We start from the raw sequence: 21,303 nt of genomic DNA on the forward strand, positions 1-21,303 counted from the left end.
ATATGCTCAGACAGGAGAGTGCAGAGTGTAGGATAGTGCTGAAAGTAGACATTCTTATAGAAAATAATAGAGGAGCATAAGGGATGATTAATGGAAACAAATTGCAAAGTCTGTGAAGAGTGGAAGAAGTTGGAACGAACTTTTGATATATTATCTAAAGAACGGGATAGCCATGAACAGCATAATAGTGATGTGCTTTCCTGTACTGCATTGTTAGAATCAACATCTGAATTCTAATTGTCTGTCAACTTGCATTCAAAAACCTCAACTTTGTAAATTAAAAGTACAAAATTATGATGTTTATTTGGATTCTCAAGAAAAATCTGTCGCTTCAAAGAAAACAGAATGCTTGTTCTCTCAAAAGAAAATACTTGGCTGAAAAAGAGAAAATACAGAATTTGGTGCAAATATTTTGCTGAGTTGCCAATGAAATGTACACTTATTCGTCATTTTATTACAAGGTGCCTCTTGTAGCTGATAACATGGACAATGAGCATATGTTTGTGGTCTTCTGTTGTAGCCCATCCATTTCAAGGTTCAATGTGTCATGCACTTAGAGATGCTCTGCACACCACTGCTGTTATATGTGGTTAATTGAGTTATTGTCACATTTCTCTCAGCTTGAACCATTCTGGCCATCTTCCACTGACCTCTCATTAACCGTTAATGAGGCGTTTTCAGCCACAGAAATGCTACTCACTGCATGTTTTTTTTCTTGTTTCTCACACCATTCTGTGTAAACTCTGGAGACTGTTGTGCATGAAAATCTCAGGAGATCAGCACTTTCTAAGATACTCTAACCACCCCATCTGGCACCAATAATCATTCCACGATCAAAGTCATGGTCACATATGTTCCCCATTTTTATGTTTTATCAGGACAACAACTAAACCTCTTGATCATGCTTTTAAGCATTGGGTTGCTGCCACATGCATAGAAGTCAAAGAATACCACAGGACATCCACTGCCTCGCCTACATCAACTTTCCTGGTAACTTCCTCAAAAACATCTGTTACATTGATTAGGCAAGATCTATCACACACAAAGCCATGTTGGCTATCTCCATTCAATCCCTGTTAATTGAAATACTTGTATATCTGGTCTCTTAGAATATCCTACGATAACCTTTCCAGTACTGATGTCAGGTTCACTGGCCAATAATTTCCAAACTTATTCTTAGAGCCTTTCTTAAACAACGGAATATATCCTCCAATCTTCTGGCACCTCACACATAGCTAAGTATATTTACCCAATTTCCCTTGGGATCAATAAAGTATGTCTGTCTGTTTATCTGTTTAATTATCTTTGCTATTGTCCCTGCAATTTCTGCACAAGTCTGCCACAGGGTCTGAGCAAACACCTTGTCTAAATTAGCTGATCAGCTATTTTGCATTATCAAGCATGTACATGTACACATGTGTATCTAATAAAGTGGCCACTGAGTGCACAATACTGCACAAGAATACTTTATACATATGGAATTACATTCCTAGTATCTTTGGATAACTAATATGCCTCCTGCAGAAATCATGAAATTGGCTGAAAATGCATTTGGAAAGGTGTTAGAGTGGTTTGTACAATGTTCAAAGTAATTTAATTTTCAAAGTATACATATGTCATTATAATACCCTGAGATTCATTTTCATGTGGGCAATCACAGTAAACACAAGAAACACAATAGAATTAATGAAAGACCACACTCAACAGGCGGACAACAACCAAAATGCAAAAAAAACTATGCTAATACAAAAATAGAGGAAAATAATTATAATTATAATCTGAACAGACTAGATGTCGGCAAAGAAGTGGTGAACACACGGCTCAGAGTTGGAGACCCTCTTCCCAGAAACCTTGTGGATATCTTGTGGTAATATAGGACCAGGTGGCTAACACAAAAAATATCAAAAATATGTGATAAAAGACCTACAAATTCAAGACAATAAATGCAGCAAGTGCCAAAAGAAACCAGAAACAATCTAATACATTAAAGAATCCTGCAGAAGTTTAGTTCAATCTGATTACTTACACAGACACAATCAAGTCACAAACATCATTCACCAAAATCTTGCTTTAAAATACAAACTCAAGAGACACCACACCTTACTATGAATACAAGCCTGATCCAGTTTTACAGTCGGAGTCCTACAAATTATATTACAACCTATTTATTATTAGTTCAGATAATATATAATAACCATCCAGATATAACATTATAGGATAAACAAGTAAGTACTTAGTTTATATATAAGCCATTCCTAACACACAACATACAGAATCAATTAGTGTAAAACACCAAAAAAATGCTGAATTAAAAGAGGAAGTTGGTAGACTATGGAACATGAACAAGGTATACATTGTCCCAATGATAATATCAAAAACTGGTATCCAAAGTCACTACACAATAGCATTAAATAATTAGGCCTACACAGCAATATATATGTAAACCTTCGGAAAACCACAATACTAAACATCACTAGAATAGTCCAGAAGTTCCTAGCTATTGAGAAATGAGTGTGCTTGGCTATGCCCGTACCTCAGGTTTTACCAACTTGTGCTGAGAAAAAATAAAAATAAAATGATAATAATAAATAAATAAGCATTAAATATTGAGAACCTGATAATGAAATGTCCTTCAAAGTGAATCTCTAGGTTGTGGGAACAGTCAGTGATGGGGGTGAGTGAAGTTATCCCCTCTGGTTCAAGAACCTGATAGTTGAGGAATAATAACTGTTCCTGAAACTGGTGGTGCAGGTCCAGAGGCTCCTGTACCTTCTTCCCGATGGCAGCAGCAAGAGAGAAAGGCCTGGATGGTGAGAGTCCTTGATGATGGATGCTGCTTTCCTGCGACAGTGCTCCATGTAGATGTGGTCAATGATGGGGAGGGCTTTAGCTACGATGGACTGGGCCATGTCCATTACTTTTTATAAGCTTTTCCAAACCAGGCTGTAATGGATATGGCCCAGACAATATACTCTCCACTACACTATGGAAGTTTATTGAAGTTTTATATATAATAAGACCATTAGATACAGGAGCAGAATTAGACCATTTGGCCCATTGAGTCTGCTTTGCTATTTCATCATGGCTGATCCATTTTTTTTCTCAGCCCCAATCTCCTGCCTTTCCTCCCTATCTCTTCATGCTCTGACCAATCAAGAATCTATCAACCTCTGTCTTAAATATACATAAAGACTTGGCCTCCACAGTTGCCTGTGGCAACAAGGTCCACAGATTCACCACTTTCTGGCAAAAAAAAAAAAATCCTCCTCATCTCTGTTCTAAAAAGATACCCCTCTATTCTGAGCCTGTGTCCTCTGACCTTAGACTCTCCACCACAGGAAACATCCTCCCCACATCCACTCTATCAAGGCATTCCACCATTTGATAAGTTCTGCCATATCTTCACAAACTTCTAAGAAAGAAGAGGTGCTGCTTGCTTTTTTTGTGCTATACTGGCACTTTGTTGCCAATTTACTTTATGACCACAGTCAGGGCGGGAGAGAGAGAGGAGGAGAGCAAGTGGGAAAGAGAGATGGAGTGGGATGAGTGGGATGAATGCCAGGAAAGAAGCAGATGGCACACTTGAGAGCTCTGTGGTCCCTTTTGTGTGCAAGAATTTACGTTCAATCAAGAAGTGCAGAGTAAATTTCATGTCCACCAAAACAGATCAGGATGATGTATAACACATATATTCAAATCTCTTTGCATCAGGGATTCATTTTTGATGTCTTAACATCAATGGAATGGACCTGCAAAGCAGTAAGTGAGGGATTATTATGTGTCAGCTGGGCTCCCCCCCCCCCGATTATCAGTATATCAAGTTGCTGGTAATCACTGGATTGGGGAAAGTTATACTTGGCTTGTGCTGGGGCAATGATTTTGCAGAATACCTATAAAAAGTGACTACATGAGAGTTCATGATTACAGCCAGCACAGGGAGCTGAGGGTATGGGATGCTGAACAAGGACGTATCCTGTTCATTTTTTTCCTCTTGCTCCTATACTTTACACACTCTGTGTCCTCAGGCTCTAGGTTGGCTTCTCGCTATTTCTCTGAAACTAGCTGCTACCTTCAGTTGAACCAGGACTCCTTTCTCTGATGTGGGCAACAAAACCTCGTCTATAGAAGACTCATGGCATTTTTATTATGTCTTGGTACAGGTGTCTCATTTTACTAGTATTTGGCTGCTGTGCTAAGGCTGCCAGTTGGTAGGAGGTATGTGAAATAGATGGCAAGAGTTTATATCCAGCATCTATTTCTACATACTTTGTGCTGGCCACCAAAAAAACATGTGGTCTCTGAGATGCTGAAGCCACTGTGCTTCCCAGAAGTATGGCAGAAATACAAAGAAATTCCTTTGATGATCCACAAACACCTGCACATTTAATTAGACCTTTTAGGGCTGATGTAAAAGGTCCAGGTTCTAAATGGGAGCCCTACTGAGCACAAGAGTGACCAGTGGGTGTCCAGACTCATGGGAGGCTAGCAAAGTCATTATTCCACAACCTGCAAACTCAGTGGTTGGGTGGGTGTCCTTTATGATGCAGCACTGATCAGAAAATTGGAAGAGATTTGATGCATGTCACTTAGAAAGGTTCCCCCTGGAGAGGAAGTTGAGAGTTACCATGTCCTTGACCTCAAGGACAGAGCAATCTTAGGCATGGGATCATGGCTGAATATCATCCTGCAACTTTTTACATTTCTCAGTGAGGCAGACTTGGAAAACCTGAGCCTCAGTGGAATTTAAAAAAAAATTTTTAATAAACAGCCCAGTAACAGGCTCTTCCAACCCAATTAGTCCACGCTGCCCGATTACACCCATGTGACCAATTAACTTACTAACCCATACTTTGGGAGAATGTTAAAATTTCTGACAGACAGCAGCAGGAATTGAACCCTGGTCACTGGCACTCTAACTGCACTATGTTAACCACTATGCTATAATACTGCCTGAGGAATGTGGTGTCTCTTGCGATAGGTCCTTGCTGTTAGAGACAGATTTGCCTCTTTCCCCATGATCCTTAACTCTCGTTGGTTGGTCATTCATGGACTGAGCAACACTTGAAGTAGAGCCTACTGCCAACAGTGCCACTCCTAAGGCAGTCATTTCATGAGCATCTCAGCAATTAAATGCTTGAGAAAACACTCTGGCAAGCTTAATACATCCCATGGATGTATTCAGGCCTACAGTCAGCCTGAAGCTGCTTAGTATATTTTCCAAAGTTAGCATAATGTCACTTTATATAATGAGAAAAGCAATAACACAGCATGCTAAGACTGATCTGTGACTGTCAAATGTTGCCCTGTTCAGTTTCAGAAAACCTCAAATGGGTGTTGCACAAATGGTGTTCATTATCTGAGTATCCAACACTGAGAATTTGCAGATATGCTAATGCAGATTATGTATAGCAGTACCGAGTTGAAGATCAAGATGTTGTGGGAAAGAGCAAGGTCAATCAGGGGACAGAAAATTTCTGTTAAAGTTCTTAACGTTTCATAACAACTTTATTCTGGGGATAGGGAAGGGGGCATGGAAGTCGTCAATTTGTTTGGTAGGAGGATGGTTTTGGCCAGGGACATGAGCAGTATATTGGGGAGAGGGGAGAACTGGGGGGTAGGCCTAGTGTCAGATGGGGTTGGGGCATGAGAGTTGAGGTAGGGTCAAAAGTTCAGTGGTAGAGGGGAAACATGAATCATGGACTTGGAAGAGTCGTGGTGCAGGCTGGAGCTCGGTATATCCACAGTATTCAATGGAGGCGTTGGGGAGGCATCATGATGGAGATGATGGGGAATCCAGATAGATAATGATCTCAGGGGAGTGGGAATGATATTAAGGACCATTGATAGGATGTGGGTGTAGGAAGTGAGAGGGGAGCTCACCATTTAAGCTGTTGCCTATTGTCAAGTAACGAGGTTTCTAAATCCCATTTCTTGAACCCCCATAATATCATCCTCCTCTGTAGCTGCAGCCTCATCTAATCATCACAGATCTCTAATCCCTCAAATTTGACCTCTCACTAATCACAGCTTCCTTTGCTGCAATAAGTCATCCAAGCCTCTCACTTTCTCTACCTTCTCCTCTCTTCTTTATAATCCACTATATTTACCAAGTCTTTTTCCTATTGTCTTCTCTGCTACAAGAAAATTGCTTAACTGCAAAGAAAAATCTATTTTACAGGCTAAAAATCAATTTTACTGATATACTTTGACATATCTGTAGGTGCCTTGAAATAGTTTACCTAGTCAATTTGCTAAATTACTGCATATTCTTCATATTATAGATCTTATTCTCATCATCCCAACCCCTGGCCTCCTACATCGCTATCTTACCACGTTGCTGCTTTCTTTCTCCACTCATCTCTGCCAGGGCTCTGAACTATCTCCTTTCTTTTTAATTTGCTCGCTCATCTCCCAACCTTCCACTACCACAACCCTCCTCCATTTCTCTGCACAATTGCAATTCCAGTTCTCTGTATGACCACACTCATTGATACCACAGACTGTTACCTTGCTTCAGCTCCTGGTGTAACTCCTGCTCCCACAGCTACTTTTTAATGAGTGCAAACCAAGTATAAGTAAAATAAAATAATTTGATTTATCAGCCAAAATATCAGAAAGATTCACCTCCTCTAACTCCAGCCTTATTTTCTTCTATTGGCCTCTAATTCTTTACTGACCAAACTCTACCCAACTCGGCCCTCTCCTCCCATTACCAACCATTATTAAATATAGCATTTTTATATTAAACTTGGTATCCTAGTGTTGACAACCTGTCTAAAATGCCTAAGTAGTCTTTTCATCAGTTAGAAATTTAGAAAATATGTACTATAGAACCTAAACAAGCTCTTTAACCTCTTCATACAGGCCTCCTCAAAAATGGTCTATTGTATTTGGTTCCCACAATGTAGCTTCGTCTATGCAGGGCAAACCAAGCATATATTAGGGCACCATATCTTGACAGAGTGGCCATCTTGAGCTTACAGTTGTATGCCATTGTAACTCCCCTTCCCATTTCCACACTGATTTGCTTGTTCTTGTTTACTGCAATGCCACAGCGAGGCCAACTGTAAATTAGAACTGGAATAGGGTTATTATTGTCATCTATACTGAGATAAAGTGAAAAACTTGCTTGTATACCTATATATAGATTAGATCATTACACAGTACTTATCACTTTCCAGCCTTTGCCTTGTCCCTTCCTCTCACTTCCACACCGTTGTCTGCAGCCATTGTCCCTTGACACTTAGGCCTGATGCAGGATTTCAGCCTGAAACATTGACCATCCTTTTGCCTCCACACATCGCGACTTAAACATCTGAGTTCTTCCAGCAGTTTGTTTTGTGCTACTTAATCTATTTAGACAATTTATTTTATGTATTATCTAATTAATCACAAACACTATCCAAACATCCTAGCTTTTGAGAAATATTTCTGCAAAATTTAAGCTTATTTTGATTCAAAGATAAACCAACGAACTCCAGAACATTTAATTTTCCTTCATTATTCATCCTTGGTTGTTTGTTTTCATTATTACTTGTGTCTACATTTCACGCAGCTCTGAAATCGTCATGCTCTGTGGAACATTCAAGCATTGGTATCTTTGATTTACAGGATAAACTTTTATGTTTCTAACAATTAGTCACCTGCTTCTTTTCTGAAAAGATGCTCAATCACTGCAATATAATTTTATATGATACAAACCAGTCAAATTACAATTTAGCAGGACTGGGAGAAATGTCCTTTCAGAGGCTTTTATTAGAGCCATTGGAAAGCTTTCAAGAAACCCTGCTGGGGCTTGGGAACCTGACAAAAATTTTGGACAGATAGAATCAAATTTGGATGTGTAATGCTGAGATGAAGTAATGAGTTAGAAATCAGAGGAAACAGCTGGAATAAAAGAAATAAAAAAAATTCTTGGTAACACACACAAAATACTGGACAAATTCATCAGGTCAGGCAGCATTTATGGAGAGGAATAATCAGTTGACATTGCAGGCTGAAACCCTTCATTAGGGCTGGAAAGGAAGAAGCTAGAATAAGAAAATGGCCAAGGAGCCTTGGAAATAAATGAAATGAAACAAGGGTAACACAGTATCATGCCATTACTGTAACATAACAAAAGGGCAAGAATAAGCACTTACATTCTGGCTTCAGGGTTTTTTTTGACGCGATGTTGAGGGAGGGGTGCATAAGTAGAAAAGTGATCTACCCTTTTCAGGATGGCGTCCAGTTAGTTAGGCTAAGACGTAAGAGTCAGCTGTTGCATAAAGAAGGATATCTTAACTTCTATCCCAGTAGCCTTATTGTTCAGGTGGAATATGGAAAATACAGTTTTATCCAGATTGGATCAGAGGTGCCATGAGTAGAAACAGGAATCAAGTAGGCACAAATCATTTGCGAGCTTTCTTCTTACTTCTGCTAACATTGACATTAGGAATGGCCATACAAATTAAGAAAATAAGACAGCTCGATAGAGGATAATTAAGACATGAACAATAATAAGTATATTGTGTACAAATCTGTTTGATCAAAATATATATTTGTTAGGATCAAACAGAATTTTATGCAAATGTTAAATAACTTTGAAGATATTCTCAAGATGCCTTTATGTAAATTAATTCACAAAAGGATTTCACTGCTAATATTGGCAACACATGAGAAATGTAACCAATTTGAATTCAGGAGAGCTGCATTTGGCTGGAGGGTATTGTAGATCTGATACAAGTCACTACAGCTAGCTTGACAGCATTAAAGATTTTACTGTTTATGCTTTGGACCACTGAGGACACAAGAACATAGGAAATAGAAGTAGGAGGAGGGTAAATGGGTCTCAGAGGCTGCTCCATCATTCAATAAGATTATGCCTGATCTGATCCTTGCACTCAATTTCATTTTAATGCCTGATATCCATAAACATTAACTCTCTGGATAACAAAAGACTACATTAATTTTACAGAGTATAGAATTAAATTTCATGTTTTGAACAGTTTTAAATTCTAGCTCAAGTACATTAAGGTCAAAATAGCATGGTCTGAAATAAAATCTGATACCATGGCCAAAAAGATAATCAACACCAACAGGGACATGGAGAACACCCATGGCAGAACACATCAACAACTATTTTGGTTGTGAGTCTGCTGCTGAAAATTCAACTGTACCCAAGGTATCAGATGCTACTAGTTGTTTATTCCAATGTGGGTAAGCTATAAGCTGCACCATTGTAAACCGAGACAAGGAATTTAGTCCAGTTCCAAACTGGGTTGAAGGTGGGGAGTATGAAAGGAGAGAAGGTTGGCAGTTAGTGGTCGAGCCATCGTCTGGTATGGTGGTGAAGATGTTACTCTAGATGATCAGGGCCTGGGATAGGAAGATAGGAACTTTGAGTTCTCATTGGATGATCAGGGCCTGTTGAGTATTCCACATCGGAGGATTGTCGTAGGGTTACAGAGTATATGGGATTGAGTTGGGAGAATCAATGTGCTTGAGGGTGTCCCTTCAGAGATTTAGAGCCTGGAGGTAACACATCAGAATTAAAGGTTTTAAGGGTTGGGTATGCATGTGGGTTTGTTTGGGGTTTGAGAGTTGGTTGCCCAATAGGATATGAGCCTGTGATGAGAAAAGACACAGTAAGGTGATGGAGATAAAAATGTGGAGAACAAGTAAATAAGACCTACCTAACTCAAATTTCCAGGGCCAGGTTGTGTTATTTATAAATATCTGCTTTGATCATGCTGTTCCACTGGTAATAATACTAGTAAATTCTTTTAGTTACAATAGTTCCCAATGCCAGAGGTGAGTGAGAACCACATGAATTAATTTCCTGAAACAGGTGCCTGGTCATCATTAGATATGATGCAATTTAAACTGGAAATCATTCTAATCACATTCTCAACAAGTAAAACAATTTTCAATGTGCTTATGTGTATTGCTCTGGATTTCCAGCATTTGCAGTATCTTGTGTCTTTCAATATGTTTAGTTCTGATAGAAACAGAACTACAACAATATGAAATTTTTAGGCAAATGGTTTACAATTCATTCAGGTGTGTTTTTCATATCATTTACTCAAACAATAATAAAACACAAAGTAAAATTAATGCTGATATTTTGTAAATACATTTTAAAGTTCAGTTTGTGTTTCAGATATGGTTTAGTCTTATGGTTCCATCCAAAAAGATAATCTTAGTGAAATAAACATTTTATTTCACTTGCAGTTTTTTCAGATGATTCTGAATGAAGCTTTAGAGTACTGTCCAATTTCAATATTCATATCCTACTGCTGGCCACTATATCTAAATTAGTCCCATTTACCAGCATTTTGTCTGTAGCCTTATATGCTTTGGTGATTCAAATGTTTGCCGAGATGCTTTATAACTCGTATGAGAGTACCTGTCTTCACCATCTTCTCAGACACTGTGTTCCAGATTCCAACCACTCTGTGTCTGCAAAAATCCTCTCTAAACCGCCTACCTCTCACCTTAAATCTACACCCTGTTGTTTTAGACATTGCATTGACAGAAAATGATTCTCATGTACTAACCACTTAATTTGGTATGCCTCTAATAGATAATCTCCCAGCCTCTTCTGCCTCAAGGAAAACAAAGCCAGCTAATCTCATCCTCCCTTGTAACCAAGATGCTCCAATCCAGGTAAAATCTTTGTGAACCTCCTCTGCACCCTTTTGAAAACAATCACATCCTTCCTATACATTTCAAAAAATAATTGTGCTCAATACATATTGCTTTTTAGTCCATAAGACCATAAGACATGGTCTGTAGTTACTTTAAACTTGACAAATAGTAGCTTTTTACAATCAAACATCTGAAATTATGAGTAAAGGCAACAACTCTACTGTTTCCCCAGCAAGACAATCTGTCCAGTTATACTGCAAGAGAAAGCTTCAGGAGCATAGTTGCCATTTCTGTTGGTGTGGAATAATAGCTACAAAATACAGCTGCCATTTCATATACTCTGGAGGAGCAGGTTTAGTAATGAAAAGTAGGTCTAGGACACAACATTGTTTCTTCTCACCTTGTGAAGGTATATTAAACTATTTTCAATGTAGACTATCATCCATTTCCCAAATAATTAAAGGGTCTCTGGTACTATGTGAAAAATAGATTATGGTAACAACCAATCCAAATAATATTAATTTCCTCTCATGTTCAAATGCTGATTTTTTAAAAATGTCATCCATGTTCATGTTTGCTCCCTATGCTGGAAATAACATAACTATCAACAAATGTTAAACTGTGACTTGGAGGTTCCTCACCTTTATCAGAAATGCTTATATTCTGAGCACTAGAAAGAGTATTTTATAAATGTTAAGCACAAAAGCAAGGACTAATTTAAGGGTATACTGGAAAGCCACTCAAGGACATAAATGTTCTTCATTTGAAGCCACTCCATGGTCGCTCTGGCAGTGTTCTTTGGGTCATTGTCCTGCTGAAAGATGAACTTCCTCCCCAGTTTGAACTTTCTGACAGAGGCTTTGGGTTGTTGACGTCCTAGCAGGTTTTTATCCAGGATCTCTCTGTATTTAGCAGCATTCATCTTCCCATGAATCCTGACCAGATTTCTAGTCCTTGCTGCTGAAAAGCATTCCTATAGCATGATACTACCTCCACCATATTTTACAGTAGGGATGGCATAACCTGGCTGATGCACAGTGTTAGACTTATGCCACACATCTCGTTAAAAAAAGCAGATCCTTGCCAATAACACTTCGCGAAGTGTCACTTAGAGGTTACAGTAAAAATGTGGAAGAAGGTCTTGTGATCAGATGAGACTGAAGTGGAACATTTTGACCTCAACACTCATCAGTACGTATAGGGCAAATCTAGTACTGTGCATCAGCCAGGTTATACCGTCCCTACTGTAAAATATGCTGAAAGGAGCACCATGCTATGGGGATACTTTTCAACAGCAGGGACTGGAAATCTGGTCAGGATTGATGGGAAGATGAATGCTGCTAAATACAGAGAGATCCTGGATAAAAACCTGCCAGGAGGACAACGACCCAAAGCACACTGCCAGATCAGTGTGGAGTGACTACAACTGAAGAAAATTGACGTCCTTGCGTATCCTAGTCAGAGACTTATCCATAGATGAATCGAACATCTCTGGCGAAACCTCAAGATCGCTGTTCATTGCCGCTGCCCAACTAACCTGGCATAGCTTGAGCAATTTTGCAAGGAGAAATGGACAAATCTTGCTCCATCACATTGTGCAAAGCTAGCAGAGACTTATGCGAAAAGACTACTGGCTCTAATAGCTGCGCAAGGTGGTTCCAAGAAGTACTGATCAAAGGGGGATGAATACTTTTGAACTGCTGACATTTTAGTTTTTGAATTTTTAGTTTTTCATGCTTTACAATTTTCCCTCTGTTTTTTGGGGGGGCTCTACTGTGAAAAAAGGAGCATGTAATTCAAAAATAAAAATTCTCAGGTAAATTAATCAAAATACCTACCTGTAGTACTCATATATGTGAACAAAGGGTTGGGGACTGAATACTTCTTTAAGGCACTGTACTTTGCATTTATCTCGTCTTACATACACCAAAATCATCAACAGATTAGTTATTTAAGATCAGCTCCTGTTGATATGTTTGGAAATATCCTGCAAATATACAAGTGATCAATTGCAACTGTTTATTTTCTAGGTATTATTGTTTGGAGAAATACATTGATCAAGACACATCTCCAATCTTCAAATTGCAGGGCAGTTTGCATTCCGCAAGCAATATATGGCTTTTATATTTTATCCAAAAGATAACAAGGAAGCAACACCTAAATTAATACTCAGAAATGCTGCAATATTTAAACCTGGTGCATCTTAATAACTTTTTAAGAAAATGAAATCCACAAACCAGGCTGCACAATCTTCAGAATTGAGCTCTCAGAGAAGCAGAAAATTCAATACTTCTATTGCTGAGCAAACGTTTGGACCAACAGGTAAGTTTTAAGGATCAATATAGAAAGGAGGAAGGATGGTTCAAATGGAGAGCAATTTTTAAAAGGTTACAAAGAGTTTAGATTTGAAAGAGCAGAATTTGGAAATCTAAAGCAAGAGGGCATAGATCTGTGGTAAGATTTAAAAGGGACATAAAGGGTAATATTTTCCACACTGAAGGTATTGGTTATATAGAATGAGCTACCATAGGAAGATGGGAACATTTGCAATGTTTGAAATACATTTGGATAGTTAGGCAGATAGGAAAATTTTAGAGGGATATGCACCACAGGAAAGAAAATAGGACTAGTTCAGATTGACATCTTGATCAGCATTTGGGTTCAAGTGCCTATTTCTGTGAGTCGGTATATAATCTCAAACATAGGCTTTTTTTTTAATCGATGAAGAAAAATTATCAACATGACTCTAGGAACACAAAGATTTTGGTGGACTGTGGCTTTAAGGAAGATGCCATGATAAAAATCATGAATTACCATGAGGGTATTGGTGTTTTTGAAAATATTGTGACTTTGAAATCAATGCAGCAGTGAGCACAGGTGTGATGGGTGACAAAGACTAGGGTGAATAGTGGAGCTTTGAATGGGATCAACGTTGAGGAATGTTCAAGATAGAAGGTCACCCGGGGAAGATTTGACTGTGACTGATTTGAGGTGGTGTCATAGATGTTACAGTGGCGAACTCAGGTAGACTGGGTGATGGAGTGAAGGTATGATTTGAAGTTTAAGTCGGGTCAAATCTGCATGGTCAGGGTTTTTGGTGTTGCTTACTCACTTGTGACCCCTGCTGGAAAGTGATGCTTGTGGATTTTGGTGAATGCTATGAGGTCTTCCACTGGTGAGGAGGTTACCCAGTACTCATTCTGTAGACTTATAAATAAAGAAGAGTCACTTGTGCACATTACCAAACGTGGAGTGAAACCCAATGGATTTCCATTTTAATAGAAAGAGAGGAATACAAAGAAACATAGTTAATTGAATTATATGCATAGATGTGGTTAGTGATCTCACGTGAGAATTCAAATACGAGAGGTGATTGGTTAAATCCAATACGCCTTGCCTTACTTCGCTACCTGTACCAGGATAATGATTGGAGTTATAGATGAAAGAAAAACTGGTAACAGTTTTCAATCTTGATGACTGTACATTGATTCTATTGGAACTTCTCCGTATGGGGAGGACTGAGGAAACGGTTATGAGTGATTTTACAGCTCATATCGCGTTTCAATGCAACAGTACATTCTCTGTGTGTGAACTGGCCAAACCTTATAGATGTCCAGTCCCTTTCAAAGTCAAAAGAATAAATTAGGGGAACAAAAAAAATCAGTGAACGTCGCGACATGCAGCCTTTCATTCCTCAATCACAGAAAGGCGAGCTGGTTTAAGAGCTGGCCATATTTTCAGCAAAATGGCAAACAAAAAAAAAGGAAGAAATGAAGCGGCTCCGATTTTCAGCCATTAAACCAAGGGAGGGAGAAAGAGGAGCGGATAGTGACAACGAGACTAGCCTGTCACTGGATGTTAATGGATACGAGAGCGCCTTAGCCCCAACAGGAGATGAATGATTTGGCGATGAAATATTGTCTCATGGAGTCAGCGGTAGATATAATCTGCCCACACTATCACACCAAATCCAGGTCGATGAAAAAAAGAGCAAAACTGTAAATCATAACTAAAACCAAGCGATCGAGCTGAGCACATACAGACATTTTTATAGTTTTTGATTTAAATGAACGTCAGGGCGATGTATGGACCGTGACTTACCGTGCTAGGCTAACAGTGACAGCGGGAGAGAAAGCCGATGGATCCAGACACTTAAAGTACGAGGGTCGGTTCCAAAGGAGGAAAGTAATCCGGCGTGATTAAAACACGGCGACCAAGTAGAGATAGCTGAGTCACCAACAGCTCAATCTTTTAACATTCTCGCTGCGTTAGCGTCTGCATCTGCAGCACCAAAATGCTCCCAAAATAGCGCACCCTCCAAATTGCTTGCTAGTGACGACTAGAGAAATCCGAGAAGGTCTTTAATATATACATCGTGCCTCGAAGCGATAGGGTCCTTCAGATTTACGGCGAGGCGATACCTATCATTAAAGAAACAGGGGTAAATGCTGGTGTAAAAGCTTGCAAATACCTAAATACAAATGATATGCCAGCATCCTTAAAGTGGCAGGCTTTTTTTTCCAGATAAACCTGTCTAGTGGCTCACGCAGTGTATCTCAAGAGAGATTTGAAGACATTTTTGTTTTTTTTTAGACATTAATAACTTTGGATGATTATCTTATTGATGAGTGTTTGGTTAATGTCTGCGAAGTATTTTGACCATCGCATCAAACCACTGGTTAGTTTTCAATTGTGCTGCCTGGAATGTTTAACAATAATCTTCACCATAAACAGCTTTTTTTTGGTTTTATGTATAAACAGCTTTAACATTAGGAAGGTCCCTTTAAATAACTAAAGCCCAGGCGATCAAATCCCCAATGTATACCTTACAAACATTTTCTGGATAAATCCTGTAATGTTTCAAGCGTCAATGAATTTGTACCCACACCGCAAAATTAAACTGCAAATAAAGCAGAGAACTGAATAAAAGTTCCAATAAGAGTGATCAATGTGAGGCTATCAGGGGGAAACTGGGAAGCATAAATTGGGAACAGATGTTCTCAGGGAAATGTACCGAAGAAATGTGGCAAATGTTCAGGGGATGGAGTTCCAATGAGACAGGGAAAGGATGGTAGGGTATGGGAACTGTGGTGTACAAAGACAGCTGTAAATCTAGTCAAGAAGAAAAAAAAAGCTTATGAAAGGTTCAAAAAACTAGGTAATGATAGAGATCTAGAAAATTATAAGGCTAGCAGGAAGGAGCTTAAGAATGAAATTAGGAGAGCCAGAAGGGGCCATGAGAAGGCCTTGGTGCACAGGATTAAGGAAAGCCCCAAGGCATTCTACAAATATTCAAGGAAGGGGGTAGAGATAGCCCAGGAAATTATAGACCAGTAAGTCTTACTTCAGTGGTTGGTAAGCTGATGGAGAAGATCCTGAGAGGCAGGATTTATGAACATTTGGAGAGGTATAATATGATTAGGAATAGTCAGTATGGCTTTGTCAAGGGCAGCTCGTGCCTTACGAGCCTGATTGAATTTTTTGAGGATGTGACTAAATGCATTGATGAAGGTAGAGCAGTAATGTAGTGTGTATGGATTTCAGCAAGGCATTTGACAAGGTACACCGTACAAGGCTTATTGAGAAAGTAAGAAGGCATGGGATCCAAGAGGACATTGCTTTGTGGATCCTGAACTGTCTTGCCCACAGAAGGCAAAGAGAGGTTGTAGACGGGTCATATTCTGCATGGAGCTCGGTGATCAGCGGTGTGCCTCAGGGATCTGTACTGGGACCCCTACTCTTTATGATTTTTATAAATAATCTGGATGAGGAAGTGGAGGGATGGGTTAGTAAATTTGACAAGGGGACATTGAGAAGTGTCAGATGGAGTTCAACCCAGATAAGTGAGGTGGTTCATTTTGGTAGGACAAATATGATGGCAGAATATAGTATTAATGGTAAGACTCTTGGCAGTGTGGAGGATCAGAGGGATCTTCGGATCTGAGTCCATAGGACACTCAAAGCTGCTGCGCAGGTTGACTCTGTGGTTAAGAAAGCATACGGTGCATTGACCTTCATCAATCGTGGGATTGAGTTTAGGAGCCAGGAAGTAATGTTGCAGCTATATAGGACCCTGGTCAGACCTCAGACCCCGCTTGGAGTACTGTGTTCAGTTCTGGTTGCCTCACTACAGGAAGGATGTAGAAACCATAGAAAGGGTACAGAGGAGATTTACAAGGGTGTTGCCTGGATTGGGGAACATGCCTTATGAGAATAGGTTGAGTGAACTTGGCATTTTTCCTTAGAGCGACGGAGGATGAGAGGTGACCTGACAGAGTGTATATGATGATGAGAAGCATGATCATGTGGATAGTCAGAGGCTTTTTCCCAGGGCTGATTTTTTATCTCTCTCTGCAAAAGCTAGTACAATTTGTGCCCTCTTTGGGACAAATGGTATTGAAGTTTCCGCCTCCAGTCAATACCAAAGTGATGCTCAATTTTTAGCAGAGACATCTAGATGAAAAGTAAACATGAGACTGATGTACGGATTGATAAAAAAGCATCCATGTTTAAAGTGCAAAACTTTATAAATTTTGCATTTAAATGAAAACATAAGCCGTGTTCTGTCTGAAATTTGTCATTTGATTCCTAATCTTTGTACGTATGTACTGGTCAAAGATTTGTGGTTGAAAACCACACCTTAACACAGGGACGTGGTTCCTGGAGGTTTACAACAGAGTTAAACTCAAGCATTTTCTCATTATTTGAAATACCGTTGTAACCAATATTCTTTAGGAATATCAACCAGACTATGTCAGCATGCAAGGAGTTGCATGATTTAGTTTAAAATCTAAATCTAATCCAAGTCCTTCCAATTTTTATTTATATTGATATTTCAATGGCTAGGAGAATGTAATCACATTGTTTGGATATTGTATGCAATTTGGAATCATATTTACATAATGACTTTGTACGGTCAATTTCACTAATTGCATTAGTACCATTTATGATATTATTGGTCGATCTTAATTTCATGCCATTTATTTCTTTTGACTCTTCTATCAAAATAGCTTAAGTTTCAGGCAAATATAGTAGATCTAGAAAATTTAGTGCACTACTTTTGGTACTAGTTCTTCCTCTGCTCTTACTCTGTTGGTCTAGACGGGTGATTTTACTCAGTACTGATCAATCAGAGTCGGGGATTGATAAGTGTGATGACGTTAGAAACAGCAAGTGAATCAACGATTAATGATTATTGCAATTGTCCATGAACTAGCCCTTCTACAAATAGTGTGGCTGTCCTCCAAGCCTCCACCAATAAAGCATTTTTTCCAATTGTAGACATGTTCAGAGGGTAATTTCAAAAACAAATCCATGACAATTTAAGACATCCTTTCTTGTACTCTAAGATAACTTTGAGCCTTATTAAAAGAAATGAGTAACCTGTACTAATCAATGGTTTCTTATATATTGGCAGTTTTCTTTCTAAACCATGACTTCAGGATGCTTCAAAGTGTCACCGAATTTACCAGCAGGGTAGATTCATTTTCAAGGGTGATCGCTATCATAGCAGAAATATTTAACTGCATAAATTGCCGTATGAATCGCAAGGTGTGCACCTGAAAATTATCGGCTGCAAATATAATACAAACTGTTCTGCGCGCAAAGAAGAAGAAAAGGTTCATAATATATCCAGCCCATCATCCGAGGAATCTCCTCAATGAATGCTAACGCAACTGCTGTGCATTTTGTGGGCTTACACAGAAGGAACGGCTGCGTCTCGACTTACTTAGAAGTTTGCGTAGATGTGGCATGCCATCTAATACTTCGACAAACTTCTATAAATGCACAGTAGAGATTATTTTGACAGGTTGTATCATGGTCTTTATTGGAAACACTAGTGACAAATAACAACCCAGTCAACCACGGATAAAGTCCTTCCCACCATTGAGCGCATCTGCTTAATGCCACAAGAACGCAGCATCCATTACCAAGGACTCCCACCATACGTCCTCTTTTTCACTGCTGCCATTTGGAAGGAGGTACAGGAGCTTTAGGTCTCGCACCAGCAGGTTCAGCAACAGTTATTACTCTGCAAACATTGGGCTCTTCAACCAGGACCACCTCCATTTACAAAATAGTCAATATCCTGTTCAACCCTATCATAAACAAGGCAGATGAACTTGGTGCATGGATCAATACATGGGACTATGATGTTGTGACTGTTACAGAGACTTTGATGTCTCCAGGGCAGGAATGGCTACTGAGTGTGCTGGGCTTTAGATGTTTCAAGAAGGACAGGGAGGGAGGCAAAAGAGGTGGGGGAGTGGCACTGCTAATCAGGGATAGTACCATGACTGCAGAAAAGGAGGAAGTCATCGAGGGATTGTTTACTGAGTCATTGTGGGTGGAACAAGAAACAAGAAAGGGGCAATAACTTTACAAGGTATTTTTATAGACCCCACCCCCAATAGTAACAGAGACATCGAGGAGCAGATAGGGAGGCAGATTCTGGAATGGTGCAATAATAATAGGGTTGATGTGATGGGTAATTTTAATTTTCCTAATATTGACTGGCATCTCCTTAGAGCAAGGGGTTTGGATGGGGTGGAGTTTGTTAGGTGTGTTCAGGAAAGTTTCCTGATGCAATATGTAGATATGCCAACTAGAGGAGAGGCTGTACTTGATCTGATATTGGGAAATTAACCTGGTCAGGTGTCAGATCTCTCAGTGGGAGAGCATTTTTGAGGTAGTGATCACAACACTATCTCTTTTACCATAATGTTGGAGAGGAATAGGAGCAGACAATTTGGGAAAACATTTAATTGGGGTAGGGAGAAATATGATGCTATTAGGCAGGAACTTGGGAACATAAGTTGGAAACAGATGTTCTCAGGGAAATGCATGGAAAAAATGTGGCAAATGTTCAGGGAACATTTACATCGTGTTCTGCTTAGGTATGTTCCATTGAGGCAGGGAGAGGGTGGTAGGGTAAAAGAACCATGGTGTACAAATGATATAGAAAATCTAGTTAAGAAGAAAAGAAAAGTTTACAAAAGGTTCAAGAATCTAGATACTGTTACAGCTCTAGAAAATTACAAGGGTACCAGGAAGGAGTTTAAGAATGAAATTAGGAGAGCTAGAAGGGTCCATGAGAAGGCCTTGGCCAACAGGATTAAGGAAAACCCCAAGGCATTCTACAAGTATGTGAAGAGCAAGAAGATGAGCTGTGTGAGAATAGGACCAATCAGGAGCAATAGTGGAAATGTGCATGGAGCCGGTGGGTGTAGTGAAGATACTTAATGAATACTTTGCTTCTATATTCACCAGTGAAAAGGACCTTGGCAATTGTGGGGATGACTTACAGTGGACTGAAATGCTTGAGAGTATAAACATTAAGAAAGAGGATGTGCTGGAGTTTTTGAAAAGTATTAAGTTAAACAAGTCACCAGGACTGGGTGAGAAATACCCCAGGCTACTGTGGGAAGCGAGGGAGGAGACTGCTGAGCCTCTGGTGATGATCTTTGCATCATCAATAAAGATGGGAAAAGTACTAGAGCATTGGAGGGTTGCAAATGCTTTTCCCTTGTTCAAACAAATGGGAGTAGAGATAACCCAGGAAATTATAGACCGGTGAGTCTTACATCCGTGGTGGGCAAGTTGTTGGAGAAGATCCTGAGAGGCACGATTTATAAGCATTTGAGGAGACATTATCTAATTAGGAATAGTCAACATGGCTTTGTCAAGGGCAGGTTGTGCCTTACGAGCCTGATTAAATTCTTTGATGATGTAACAAAACACATTGATGAAGGTATAGCAATGGATGGAGTGTATATGGATTTCAGTAAGGCATTTGATAAGATTCCCTATGCAAGGCTCTTTCAAAAAAAAGAGGCATAGGATCTAGGGAGACCTTGCTTCATGGATCCAGAATTGGCTTGCCCACAGAAGGCAAAGGGTAATTGTAGATGGTTCATATTCTACATGGAGAATGATGAAGTGGTGTTCCACAGGGATCTGTCCTGGGACCCCTCCTCTTTGTGATTTTTATAAATAACCTGGATAAAGAAGTAGAGGGGTGGGTTAGTAAGTTTGCTGATGACACAAAGGTTGGAGGTGTTGTGGATAGTCTGGAGGGTTGTCAGAGGTTACAGCAGGACATCGATTGGATGCAGAACGAGGCTGAGAAGTGGCAGATGGAGTTCAACCCAGATAAGTGTGAAGTGGTTCATTTTGTTCAGTCAAATTTGAAGACAGAATATAATATTAATGGTACGACTCTTGGCAGTGTGGAGAATCAGTGAGATCTTGGGGTCCATGTCCAAAGAACATGCAAAGCTGCTGCATAGGTTGACAGTGTTGTTAAGAAGGCGTATGATGTGTTAGCCTTCATCAACCGTGGGACTGAGTTCAAGAGCTATGAGGTAATGTTACAGCTGTATAAGGCCTTGGTCAGAGCCCACTTGGAGTACTGTGTTCAGTTCTGGTCACCTCACTACAGGAAGGATGTGGATACTATAGAGAGTGTGCAGAGGAGATTTACAAGGATGTTGCCTGGTTTGGAGAGCATGCCTTATAAGAATAGATTGAGTGAATTTGGCCTTTTCTCCTTGGAGCGATGGAGGACGAGAGGTGACCTGACAGAGTTGTAGAAGATGATGAGAGGCATTGATTATGTGGATAGCCAGAGGCTTTTTCCCAGGGCTGAAATGGCTATCACAAGGAGGCATAGTT

The 21,303-nt window shown here is 39.6% G+C and overlaps 1 protein-coding gene and 1 long non-coding RNA gene across 3 annotated transcripts in view; one reads left to right on the plus strand and one right to left on the minus strand.

Annotated features, from left to right (window-relative positions):
- LOC140734250 (nuclear protein AMMECR1-like) overlaps positions 1 to 15,008 on the minus strand; it is a 156,350-nt gene extending 141,342 nt beyond the window's left edge. Inside the window, exon 1 of one of the 2 annotated variants that reach the window (XM_073057964.1) lies at positions 14,731 to 15,003. The gene's annotated coding sequence lies outside the window, so the exon portion shown is untranslated. Of the gene's footprint in view, positions 1 to 14,730 lie in introns of both variants that reach the window. The other variant, XM_073057962.1, reaches the window with a different exon arrangement.
- Positions 1 to 21,303, plus strand: part of LOC140734251 (uncharacterized) — a 79,788-nt gene that overhangs the window by 49,074 nt on the left and 9,411 nt on the right. Inside the window, exons 2-3 of the long non-coding RNA XR_012100504.1 lie at positions 10,565 to 10,647; positions 12,660 to 12,951. This is a non-coding gene — a long non-coding RNA (uncharacterized lncRNA). The remainder of the gene's footprint in view (positions 1 to 10,564; positions 10,648 to 12,659; positions 12,952 to 21,303) is intronic.

This window comes from Hemitrygon akajei, chromosome 10 (genome assembly GCF_048418815.1).
Source record: "Hemitrygon akajei chromosome 10, sHemAka1.3, whole genome shotgun sequence".
Taxonomy (NCBI): Eukaryota; Metazoa; Chordata; class Chondrichthyes; order Myliobatiformes; family Dasyatidae; genus Hemitrygon; species Hemitrygon akajei.